A 13,850-nucleotide genomic window follows, 5' to 3' on the forward strand; every position below is an offset into this window, starting at 1 on the left:
TCCTTTAAAAAATAGGGTGAAATCTTTGTTATAATTATGTCAAAAAATGAATGTTCCAGATTCCCTTTTATCCATGACAGCTGTTTCAAGATTGAGCTCTTTATCTGGGCCCTTTGCAGCACTGGGATTTTACATTTCCAGGTCAGTGCTTTGGTCCACAGCACATGGGAAGGGGTGGCTGGTCTCTCTCCACCTACCATTCCATGGGCCTTTTTATAACTCCCTGTCCCTGGTGCTAGGAATGATATCTCATAGGTCAAAATCATGTTCTAAGCAACAATTCTGAGCAGTAAAGTAAAAGAATTATGATTTGTGGAGTATTTTACCAAAGACTTCCTTCCATATGCATTTTCTCATCCCCAGATACTCTTATGAGAAATGCAACACTGTTGTTGGTATTATTTTCCCCATTTTATGTACAATAAAGTGAGATCCAGAGGGGTCAAGTGACTTATTCATAGGCACACAAACAGGAAATATCAGGAGCTGGATTCGAACAGGGCCATTGAGCTCCAAATCCCAAGTCACTTTCACCCACAGTCATGTAGTCCCTACCAGCTACTAAGTGGATGTATTAAAAATAAGAGAACTAACACTGTTTCTTATGCAGAGAACCTTGTAATCCCCAGGGAGATTGGCCCAGAAAAATGCCTGTCAGGGGCTGCAGTGTGGGTGAGCTGTCACTCGGTAGCTCTCAGCACAGCACTGGTAATTAGTAGAAGAGGAAATCTGCTTTCCTGGTCCCAGAACCCCTTAAACACCATAAGCACAAAAGGAGGAGGAGAGCATGCATCCCGCAGTGAAGGGCCCAGCTAAGCAAGGCCCTGCCTCCCGCCATCCCTCATCACGGCAGGAACAGCCCATAGGGTGGAGGCAGTGGACACAATGGCTTTCCGAGCTCCAGTTGGCACATTGGACTATCTTGTTAGAACGGAGGGCACAATTAAACACTACCAGAGCCAGCTCCCAAATGAGTTGCAAAGAAAGATGTAAACACACACACACACAGACCCACTACACTCACACACTCTTCAAGCTGAAAAGAAAATTAATCAAAAACCCAATGAACGCCTGAACTCTATAATTAAGCCTAAATGATCTTCAGATAGAGAGGGAGCTGAGTGAGCAAGCTCGGTGCACACAGATATTTTTACCCCAGAGTCTTATTGCCATTAATTTCTTTTGAGATCTTGAGTACATCTGGTCCCAGTTTCCTTGGTAGGACATCTGCCTGCGGAAGACCTTCAGGAGAGTTGCCAGCTCAGTGGCCAGAGGACAGCCAAGGTTATTGGGCCATTCCTCAAACACTTTTATGGGGACGCAACTGGGGAGATGAGTGCCATTGCCCTCTTCGGTCAGCCGTGCTCCCTCCCATGATGGATCGTACCCCTAACCTCAGTCCCGCTAACAATTCCTCTGAGGTGTACAGTGCTTCACAGTTTGAAAAGGCTTTTTATGGTCCTTTACGTAGAATAAAAAACATCTCTGTTGAAGATAGGAAATCTGAGGACTGGCCTAATCTTTCTGTCTTTATTAACAACGACTCCCGTTTGATTAGTATGCTACAGTTTACACAGCACAGACACAAAGGTTGTGTCATTTAATCTCAACGATCCTATAAGATCTGCTTTTTATCCCCATTGTGCAGATGAGAGAGTTGAGGAGAAAGGTCATGTGACCTGTCCAAGGTTACCCTTAATATTAGTCGTGCTCTGAGGACTTGAGCTTCGGTCTTCTGGCTCCACACCTTCACTCCATATCCGTGGAACTCCATTCCCATTCTCTCCCTCATTAAATGCAACCATCATTCTCTGCTTGTCCAGACACTGCTATTCTTTGGACAGGGCTGACTAACAAGGAGAGGGAGTCTTTGCAGAGCTGCCCTAATTTATCCCTGGTTGCAGCCTGACAAGACAGAATCAGCTCTCCTGAGAAGTCTGGGTTCAACTCTCCCAGGCTCGGTGCCTTCAGGTGATTAGGGAGGTTCATCTGGGTGCTCTGAGGTTGGAGGCCAGAGCCTAGGACTTCAGCATGACTTGAAATCCAGTTGGTGAACTAGCCCTTGAGCAAATCACTTCATTCTCCTGGGCTTCAGTTTCCTCCTCTCTTCAATGAACCACTAATACAACCAGCCAGCATCACAAGTCAGAAAAGCACAGCAGGACGATGTCTGGAAACATTCCAAAATGTCTAACGTGCTGCCTGATGTAAGGTTATTGTCACATCAATAGAATCACAGGGCCCAGTGCTTGTTGCAGGATCTTAATTAGGTTCCATCTAGTTGGAAGCCCAAAACCATTTCAGGGAAACCCAGTCTCTCTTCCAAGTCAGCCTGACTCAGTGGAGGGTGGTGGGCTTTGAGCTCCCCCTGTCCTCAGACACTGTGCTAGAGAGACCTGGATCCTGGCAATCAAGAAAAGAAACGAGACCACTGTGTAGCCCTGTAGAAAGTAGCTCTGGGCAGAATCTGTAGCTGCAACTCCAAGAAAGCCTTTTGGAAAGAAAAGGAGGCTGATTATCAGATCTGGGCCAGACTTGAAATCCCAGCACACTTGGGCTGGTTTAAACCGCCCAGAGAAGCCAGCCAGGGATAGTTGCGTTGCTTCCGTCATGAGCTCAGGCAAGAGATACAGAGGCAGAAAATAATAGTGATAATTTTACACACACAGGCAGACACACATTTTTTGTGGGTTTCCACTAATACAGATGGGGAAATAATTATATATATTATATATAATTCTATATCTATAGTGTGTGTGTTGGGGCAGGGAGAGTCTCCTGCTAGCCTGTTCCTACATAGTTTCTGATGCCCCAGATCTTGGCTGGGACTCCACAGTTCGCCTTACAGACTTGGCCCTCAAAGTACCCATAAAAGGAGGAAATACTTCTTCAAATGGTGCACCCCACCCCGCCCCCCAGGCTGTCCCACCACACCGCAGGTGTATTTGGTCATGGCCCCTCTCTCTGCCCACCCTGCTGTGGCCCCATCGCACATGGCCCCACCTGGACCAGCCACACAGCTTGGCTCAGGGCTGCTTCCCAAGGCGCCCTGTCCCCAACACACCACTGTGCCTCTCTCCCAGCTGGGCCCGCCACCACAGGCTGAGGAGAGAGGTAACTTTGTCCAGCTGGGGAGCGGTCCAGAACAGAGCCCACTAGCTCCTCTCACCAAGATAAATATGAAGCCAGGCTGCTGGGAGGCTCCAGGCCCCCATTGGTCCGTGGCTAACCCAAAAAACGTGGCTCAGTCCTTAAAACCGCTGTGTGCTGGGTTAGAAATGTCCGAGAGAAGGGAAAATAGATACTGAAATCACAGCAAGGAGGGGCCCAGCTGCCCTCAGACCTCCCTGGGGACCGGGAGGGGCTCCGACAGTGCACGTGAAACATTCAGATGGCCAAGACAAGATACCTGCGCCTGGGGCTGGTCTAAGGCCAGCTGAGGCCCAGTGTCTCTGGGAACAGGTGGGAACAGGGAGGAGACAGGAAGGAAGACAAAATGTTTGGTCTCAGGCCAGGCCGGGAATGCAACCAACCAAGGCACCCAGGGTATAAGATTTCAGAAGGCCCTTGATGCCAGTTTGTGCAAAGGCCAGTACTGCACTTGGTGCAGGTGACACCCCCCCCCCCCCCCCCCCCGCCACGGTGTCCACCCTGGATGCCTGGCTTGCCTCACCTGGGTCCCAGCCCTGCTCTGGGCCACCTTCTATGCGTTGTTTTCTTCCCAGGGAGGGTGGACTAGGGCAGCTACTGTGAGATCTCTCTGGACCCTTCTTCCAGCAAGTACTTATACGGAGCATGTACTGTGTGTCAGACTGGACAGAGCCCAGAGGGAGACGATGCTCGCAGGAAGCTCTGAGCACCACTCATTCCCTTCCTTTGGGAACCACACAACACAAGTAACCCCAGAAGTTTAGCAAGGGCTCCCTTAGTTGGCCCGCGAGGGGAAGCTGCCTTTCTGGCCCCAGGACCTGGTGGGGATGGGTTAGGTGACAACGCAGCGTTCTGTCAAGTCGTTTGATCTCTTCCAAGGAAAGGCGCTTGGGGGAAACCCTACAGCCTCATCCACACACACGCAGGCACCGGTGACGGAAGAAACCGCTGGGTATCTCTCCATCTGCTCCCTTCCATCACCCTCACCCTTCAAACCAATTAGAATATTCCACACAGACATGATGCAATGAAATGTTAATTGGAAAAATAACAGGAAAGATAATACACGCACTTCAGGCTGAGAACTATTTCATTAAACTGGGCTTTGAAAGCAAGACAGCCAATTAAATTATTTCCCACTTCACTCCCTCACGTACCAGAAACTACAGAAAGCTATTACTTCTAATTAATTAGGAAAGAAAGAAGGGCTCCGCATATGCTTATCAGATGAACAGGGACTGAGGCGCCACATCACTTTATCGCTTTGCTGCAGTGCGCATGCGCCTATGCACGCACAGGCACACACATGTGCGCGCACACACTCATACACATCCATCAGGGACTAAGACTCATCTACTGTCTCACGTGAAAAATTTCATGTGTCTTCTGAAAACACCAAAAATAAGAACCCCTGCTCCCAAAAGGCACTCACAAAATCAAACAAAGGTAAACACCTTTTTGGGGCACATTCATCAGAATCGGGCCTTTGCTGGAAGAGAATAAGCAGCTCTAAACTCGGTTGGATTCCAAACTTCCTGCAACACAAAGCGTCTTGTCTTTTTTCCTCTGCAGGAAAGGAGGGGGCTTTTCCCAAGCCAGCTCCCTCTTTCAAGGGCTCAGGACGTTCTAACGGACCAGGGGACCGGAGACCCCTGAGCCATGTTTTTGTTTTGACTTTGTTATTATGCAGGTCTCATGCCGGGCACCCTCAGTTTTCCACCTGTGAAACAGGAAGAAGGCCTGCTCTAAGCGCCACAGTCACCCCCTCCACGTTTTTAAGCTTGTGAGAACTCACTGACAGAGAGCCCTTTGCTTCCTGGGCCTTGCCTTGGGGAAACTGAGAGACAAAGCTCAACTATACAGCTCAAATGTTTCCTGTACAAAAACTATGCTAATCCCAAGGCACCCTTACTGTATCGCAAGTTTAATACAATTAACATAATATGAATATTATAATAATGAATAGAATGGTCATATAAAGCAGTTGTCAGGATGATGTGACTTTTGCACACAGTGTGGTCTGTGAGCAGCGGACAGACTCAGAGGTTGTGACATGGCTTCTGCACACGTGTGCCCACATGGCGCCCCATCCTCCCCCATCATCTACCCTTTCTGACATTCTGCCCCATGCAAGACATCAAGGTCTAATACAACCAATGCCTCTGACCACTTGCTTATTGCAGGAAGGGGAATGGCATTCTCTGACACTAGTGCATGGCGGACAGCTCTTCCAGGCCATAGGGTTTATGGAGGAACCATTCCTAGAATGGCTTTGTAGGCTCTCAAGTCCCCATTTGTATGTATAATGAGGTCGTTTGCAAACCTCAAACAATTGGAACAAGTTTATTTGACAATAATCTATGTAAGAATTTCAGGGTTGTTTTCTTCCTGAAATTGAAACCATGCATAAAATCTGAAAATGCAATCATGTTCATCTGTTATCATAAAACCTTGTTCTGCTGTTACAGCAGTACAGTCCCCGAAGCAAGCCCAGTATATCAAAACTCCAAAGACACAAAGCAGAACGAATGATCAGGGAAGGGAGCGGAGGATGCCCAGTGCTTGGATTTACTTTGGAGTGACTCTTTCCATGCATTCAAAAATACTCTCTTTATCTGAAAGACTTAGTTCACCCACTTCTTTTTTGGGACCTCAACTATTAAATAAAGCAATAGATATAAATACCCACCCCCACACAAAAATAGTGGCAGCAAGTTCTTTTTTTTTTTTTTAAAGAAAAACGAATTGATAACTTCAAGCAGTGTAGACCTACACTTGAGTTTTAATGCAGTTGGTGTGTGCACCCATGCACAGGAATACAGGGTAAGCCACAGGGTTCTGGTGAATTCTGCTGTGCCTTCAGATGCTGAGAAACAAGGCCATAGGGCGGGGGGGGGGGGGGTCTGGAATTCACAACCATTTCTTTAGATCCCTTTATGCCTTGATGGTGGTTACACCAATGGATGATCTGGAATCCTTTAATGCTACTTTAGTTTTTAATCATTTCTTAAGACCTACATAGACCATCTTTACAGAGAAATACATAAGTAAGTACCAATAATTTTGCATCAAATTTCAGGCTCCTTAAAATCTATTTATAAATCCTCGATTATAAACATCTACCTGTAAGAAATGACATTCTTCAGTCACTGTCTTAACGCCCATTTTATTTACATGTTTTCATGTCCACATACAGGTTACCTAGTAGGACCAGGCACATCCAGCGAGCAGAACCACATGGCAGAGACTAAAGAGGAGGAAATGAGCCCTGGCTTGTGGCTCTAGAAGCCGAAGACCTGGACAGCTGATTTCCCATTAAAATGAGTGCCCTCTTACGTGTCTCCCTGCCTCCCTCCCATCCCATGGCCTGTACCCCCTCCTGCCCCGCCATATGCCATGCAGCGCTCCCCATGGACTGGCTGGGCTGGCTGCCTGCCTGCCTCTCACAGCCCGTGCTCAAGTGGGAGCTTTGCCTGCTGTTTCTTTTTGTGTGGCAAGATTGGGTCCGTCCAGATCTCAAGTCCATCCCGAACCCTCTAGTTGAAGCTGCACAGGGAGGAAGAGCTGGTCAGCCTGGACTTCAGACCCCCAAAATGGCTCAGCCATGGTTCTCAAACTCCACCTTCCATCCCTACACTTTAGGGTGGGGAACAGCAGGAACATGTATCTCCCTTTTTCCTCCCTTCTCCACGTGGGTGGCCAATGTTTGTACTCTCTTTTCTCTGATCCTTGGAGCCAGGGCCAAAGTAGTCTTGCTTCCCCTGTACTACCAGGCTGAGCGTCTTCAGGTGACCAAAGGCAAAGTCTATGTCAGCAATCGATGGGGTGAGGGAAGAACCCCCCTCAGAGGGCAAAAATGGTGTGCATCATTTTATTTATTGATTTATTGATCAGTTTGCTTACTGGTTGATTGATTTAAGAAATATGTGTTTGTTATACAGTAGAAAATCCACTCCCATCTTTCCCATCTTTGAAGCATCTAGCCCAGGAATTTGTCTTCTTGGCCCATAGAGCAATGAGTTACTCCTCTTTGAAGCCACAGAAAGCAGGGTTGGGGGGATTCTCTCTCTGTGCCCAAATACTTTCACCTCCACTAGATTTTCAGCCAGAATTGGGGTCCGAAGCCACCAGCTAGTGAGGGCATAAAGCCACACAAGTCAGCAGAGGCTCAACTGTCCACATACAAGCTCTTAACACCCCACCCTCCCCTCTCCCTCGCAGCAGCCCTGTTTTCCTACTCTGAGTGTGTGGCGGGGGGTGGGGGGGGCTGTCATCTGCAGCCTGGCCACCTCAAAACTAGACTTTTTCCGCTCTGGTGCCGCTTTCTGAATGCCACATGCATACTACAGATGCCGAGGAGCACCCATGCCTGGTCCCTTCCCAACTCATTACAGCAGCACCTAGGGAGAGAGCCTGGGAACAGGTGTTTTTACAAGTGACCCAGATGATCCTGATGCAAGGCTAGGGTTGAGAAGCAGTTCTAGTGGTTTATTTATTTTTTTTTCCTTCGTCCCTCCCACCCACCCACATCATCTATCCTCTGCTTCCAAGCTTCCCTCCACAGCAAGCATGGGAGTAGCCACTGGAGAATGAGGACTCTCTTCCCATTTCTCCAGCCCCGCCTCCTCCTCACTGAACCTCACCCATCAGGTCAGCCAACCTGAACAGTTCCCTGGAGAGTTAGCCGGTCTCACCATTTGTACCTTGAGGCTGGTGCCTGCACTCAGCCCAAGGGCACTCAGACAATTTCCAGTTTTTCTAGGAACAGTTTTTCTAGGAACAGAAGCAGAAATCTACTCCCCTCCAGATTCTCTCTCCACCTTCCCCAGACTCCCCAATTTCAAAGGTTTAAAGGGCACTTGGGTGACATGTATGTCTCCAAATTCCAATCCTGAGGGGAAGGTCCATGCTCAGTCTTTACAACCCAAGCCTTGGCCATGTCTGCAGAGCCACCTGAAATGAATGAGGGTCTACTGGTAACAGAGGAAACAGTCTCTTTGCCCTAAGCCAGTTCTTTCCCCAGCAATTGATCAGCATCCAAATCCCAAAGGGCTGAGAAGAGCCATCTCACCCTTCACACGTACAAGACCTCCACTGCTGAGTGTGAGTAAATGCATGTGTGAATGTGTGTATGTATGTGATGTGCATATGCTGCATCCATAGAGATGTACTATGTTCATAACGGGCCCAGGTGAATTCCATGTTAGATACACAAGAATGTTGTAATATATACAGATTGTTACACACACACACACACACACACACACACACACACACACAGAGCCTCAGGAAACCTGATGTGGGAAGAGGTTTTTTTAGTACTCGATCTCCCCTATCTGAGCGATTTCCTGGGGCAAGTACTATTTCACACATGCCCTCCGCCACCCAGCCCGTCCCCTCCTGAGTTCTTCTTTTCCCATTAATCAGAATGTCCCTGCCTTATGTCCCATCTCTCAGGGTCCTACTCTCTGATAGGTGACAGACGGTTCAGTCAGTGGGTGCTAAAGGGTTGAGTGTTACTCCTACCAGGTGACATTTATGGTTTAATTGGGGCTACAGATAATTGCCTTAATCTGAAGGAGTGGCTCTAATGGTAGGACTTTCAGGCACAGCAGTGGGCCAGTAAGGGAGGGTATTTTTTTTTTTTTTACCAGGGGAGCTTTTTAGAGCCCCCCCCACAAACCATACCTATCTCTAAGATCAACCCTTCATAAGTACATGAGCACAAGCAAGCACACTTACCTACATACACTTTCCAGAATTGAGATACCTCCCTTGTATTGGCCCAAACTTTACAAATGAAAAAAAAGAAGGAAGAGGAGGAGGGGGAGAAAGAGGGGGAACCGCTAAATTACTTTAAACCTCTCTGGGAAATGTAGCCTATTTGTCCGCTGGCCGCCAGCCGTCAGGCTCACCCTTCTGTCCCAGCTCCCTCCCGTTCCTTCTATTTTCTGCGGCCGGCCGCTCAAGTTCATTTACTCAAAAGTGTCCTCCCTGTGCCCGGCCCCCAACAAATGTATTCCCTTCCTTCACTGTTCCCGCTTGGAGTTGTGCTGTTTTTCAGTGTCGTCTGGACAAAGAGCAGGTTAAAAGCATGAGCATGTGTGTACTGCGTGGGTATTCTGCTACAGTTTGGAGAAAAAAGCCCCCCGAGGAAGAGACGGAAACTGGCTCTGCAGAGTGCCTTAAAAATGACTTTAATTAGGAAATTCTGAATCGTCAGTCTTTGGATGTTACATAAACTCAAACAGATGTTGCATTTCACTTCTCTGGGATTTAAAAAAAAAAAGTTAAATACAGTATGTATTCAACAACAACAAAGTATCTTTTCTCTTTAATTCGGTCATTAAAAGAGGCAGCGGCTGGTTTTCTGAAAAGCCTGTGGGAAGGGCCCCCCGGACAAGCAGCCCTGGGACATACAGACAGCAGGTGCAGGAATCCGACCCACCAGGACAGCTGGTGGGCTGAGGCCAACTTAGTGCTGCGACACTGGGAACGGAGAACATTCTAGAAACCCAGAGGCAAACCTTGCCCTTCCATCCCCTCTCCACCACCACTCCTCTCTAGAGCACCCTTTGGCCAGTTTCTGCTTTGCTTTTGCTAAATGCTTTTCCTTTAGCTTAACACTCGCTATCTAGGATTCTACTAAAACAAGATAATCTGAAGAGCCTATGCTCCCGGAAGTGGTCAAGCCTTCCAAGATCTTGCCTTCTCTCTGCCACGGTGTTTCTTAATGGTTTCTTATGTAGGCACAGTGGCAGGTGCAGTTGGGATAGAGATCGTGAGGTGTACGTGGATTCAGGAAACTCTGTAGGGTGGGAAGGAACTGAGGACCACCACTCTTCCGGCGCCAGCACCAGAGCCGCCTCCTGCCTCCCCCGCCGCATCCTCACCCTGCTTTTCTGCGGGAAGCCAGCACCTGGCTGGTGCCGGTAAGCGCTTGGTGTCATCCAGCTACCAGCTGTTCCCTCTATTGGGCCTTTTGTTCAAATCTATCATGGCTGTTTTCCACAGGAGATGTGACCCTTTTGAAGAACAGCAGTTTCAAGAGGGATAAGGGTCAAAATTTATACTCTCTGTCTCTGTCTCTGTCTCTGACACACACACACACACGCACACATGCGTGTGCACGCGCACACACCATTCAAAAGAGGAAGAGGAAGAAGGACACCCAGATACTCAAATAAAGACTGGTGAATAGTACTTTCCACTACTGGAAAAAAATTTATTTCTCATGGGTCTCACGGGGTGAGGGGGGCACATTTTTAAACACACATATTTATAACTAGGACACCCCACCGTCACCATGTGAGCCAAGCTGTGGGAAGCATATTTCAGAAAAAGGGGCATTTCAGAAAAAGGGATTCCTCATCCTCTCCATGAAAAAGCATAATCTGAGGTACACCATCTGTGAAAGAGCAATTGGTGCTTCTTCCCTAATTCATTTATTTTAAGAAATGAACAATGCCCTGGTGATGGCTGAACACAGTGTGTGTGTGTGTGTGTGTGTGTGTGCGTGCATGCGCATGTGTACCTGTGCGTGTGCACCCATGCCTGCGCATGTATTAAGCTCAAACATATGAATGAGAATTTGGACCATAGTGACAGTGGAGGCAAACTGAAGATTATGTGGTATTTTTTTCTCACTAAAAGAAACTGTAAAATTCTATAATGGTTTGGAAAAGGCAACAAGGATGTCTTTGGTTCTTTAAACACACACACACACACACACACACACACACAAAGAAAGTATATATTTATTGTTACCTATGTGAAGAAATGGTACATTCCTCGCCAACCTAGAGTACAAATATGCTCACATTTCTTTAATTTTTTCAAATTAATTTCTTGAATTTTCTTAGGGCCTGTTACCAGAGAGTTCAGTAATCCTTTCCTGAGGCTCCTCAGGCCACACACCCCCAATTTCTCAGGAACCCTGTGTCCTCAACTCATCCCATAGAGAGCTGAAACATCAAGCAGAAAGAACAGGGTCATATTAATTCATTCCCAGATTCCCTTCCCACTGGCTGAGGGAAGAAGGCAGCCCACTGCTGCCAGGATGCCCAAGACACAGGTTGTCAGCTTGGCACAGCCCTGGACACCATACATGGCTCAGTCACTGTCCTCACAGAAAAACAACGTCAAGGGGGCTGGGACTGACGGCCCTCCCCAAATCAGCCCCATGCTGTGCTGAAACCACCCTCCTCACAAATTTCTAAGCCTCTATGTTACACCCAGCTCAACAGCCTAAAGCCCTGTCCTCCCCGGGTCAGTGACCTCCTCTCTCTTCCTGCTCTGAGCCCAGGTCCAGGTCCCTGGGAGATCGAATGGGTGTCCCAACTTCAAACCTGGAGAATGAGAATTGGCTCCCATTTCCTGTCTTACGGAAGGGCCCAGATCCCCTGTGCAAGTTGACCCACATCTGCTATGCCCCATCTCTGAAGCCTCCATCTGAGTACGGAGACCACTGGAGTGGTCTGCAGAACAAGAGGGTTTTGATTTCACCCAATACTCATTAAGTGAGCAGCATGTACCAGACACTATTCTAGATGCCAAGCATTCCCCAGAACCACACAAACACCCATCCTTCCTGGACTGCCATTCCAGTGGAGGGAGAGATGGACAATGGACATGATGAATTAGTAAATTACACAATATGTAGTGAGAGGTACAACGGGAGAGGAAAAGAACAGATAAGGGCGATCAAGAGCTCTGGAAGATCAGCTTCCTGGTGCTTTTCTATCTGGGCCATGTACCAAGAAGCAGCTCTCGATTGCACTTACTAATAAAATAGTAATTACGACCTCACCCATTTAATCTCTGCACCAATAGGCATCCTGGGACATGTAAGCCTTGAGAGCCACGCTTCACACATGCCGAAGCTGTCTCAGGTTGACTGTCTCCTATCTCGAGCAAGGCATAGAGCCTTCATTTACCACTGCTAAGAAAGGTTGCGTGACTCCCAAGGGCCACGTGGCCACTAAGTGTCAGGGTTAGGATTCCAAGGAGGCGCTCTTGACTCCATTGCATGATTTTGCCGATGCACTCGTAATGAGCACAGGACGTGAAGCCAGAAGATCCAAAATGGAGACCCAGCATTCCTAGGTACATGGCACCTCAGAAAGTTCTCGCAAGTAGAAGACCAGACTGGGTGTGAAATTACATTATCAGTCATAAGGCATGGTATCAGTGATGCTTTCAGGCAACTCCACAGGCTGCCTCAACACTCCACTTACCTACTATCTGTGTGATTCATTAAGTAAATAAATATAATTAAAAGGAGTTATTTTTATAGCATGCTGCACGCAGTTCCCAAAGCAATCCTTACTCAAGTTGGAAAAATTAAAACAGTATATATTTTCTGTCTGTAAACTAATTATCTGATTCAAATTGGATTCAGAGCAAGCCCACTTCTCAGGTATTCTACGAAAGCATGTGCACAGCCATGCTAAACGTCCTGAGGAAGTGCTGGGGCACGGTCCTTGGTAGGGGCTTCTGAGCACTCTGTATGGAGAAAAAGACATTCCTGTGACAGATCCCTAGGGTGTGGATGTGGCTGTGAACAACCAATGGATTCACTGTTCTGTTCCGGGCCTGTAGTTTCCCTTTTTATCTCAGCCATCGGGGAGCACCCACTGTGGAACAGAAAGAAAGCGTCACAGGGGCTGAAAGGCAGGTGGCATTGAGCCCATCAGTCTAAGCTAGTAAATAAGACTGAATTCAACTTCTGGGAAAGCTCAGAAGGTGCAAACTACAGGCAAGAAGGTGCTATGCACGGAGTGTGCCCCCCTTCTGCCAAAATGCATATGTCAAAGAGTTAATACCCAAAGTAATGGTATTTGGAGACACTGGGAGGTAACCAGGTTTGTGGGGTACTTGAGTCTTGCACAGGTGATCAGGTTCAGATGAGGTCATGGGGAGGAGCCTTTATAAGGGGATGAAAAGACCCGAGCTCACTCACTTGTGTGGGTTCTCTCTCTCTCTCTCTCTCTCTCAATCTTTCTCTCTCTCTTTCCCTATGATGTAAGGAAACCAGGAAGAAGTCCCTCATTAGAACCCCACCACGCGGGCACCCTGACCTTGGACTTCCAGCCTCTGGAGCCATGAGAAATAAATGCGTGTTGTTTAAGCCATTTGGTTTGTGGTGTTCCTATTACAGCGGCCGAAACTGATGCAGGCAAGAGGGTTACTCTCCTTTCTGAAGTGGCTCCCGGAGCTGCTAGGTGCTGCCAGCTCTCCTCTCCCCAGGGTCAGGGTGAGAGACTTTAGAACAAGGGGAGACAGTTAGTAACCTCGTCATCCAATCTCCCAGCTTGGAGGGCATACCGAAGCACCCTCTCCTGCTGCTGCCGATCCTCACCATCAAGATTCCAAGACAAAGTTGGACAAAACCACCCAAAAGGCAAAGATGCTTGATAAGGCCGGGGTCAAAATGAAGGAAGTGGGCCAATCGCGTGGTGATGGGGCAGGACACAGAAGGAACCGAGACACAAGGTAAAACAAACCCCGGGATCAACAAGAAGTATGGGGGAGATGCTAGAATCATGATGATCCGAGTTTCCAAACTGAAAATTCACATCCAGAGCCTGACAAAGACACGAAATAGTCTATCCGCAAAGTTCCGGAGCTTGGGTGTGTCTCCACCCGGCAGCGCTATCTGAAGTGTCGTGACTCTGCTCTAGAGATGATCTACATTGACA

The sequence above is a fragment of the Hyaena hyaena genome, unplaced genomic scaffold (assembly GCF_003009895.1).
Source record: "Hyaena hyaena isolate Hyena2069 unplaced genomic scaffold, ASM300989v1 scaffold_1216, whole genome shotgun sequence".
In the NCBI taxonomy this organism is placed as follows: Eukaryota; Metazoa; Chordata; class Mammalia; order Carnivora; family Hyaenidae; genus Hyaena; species Hyaena hyaena.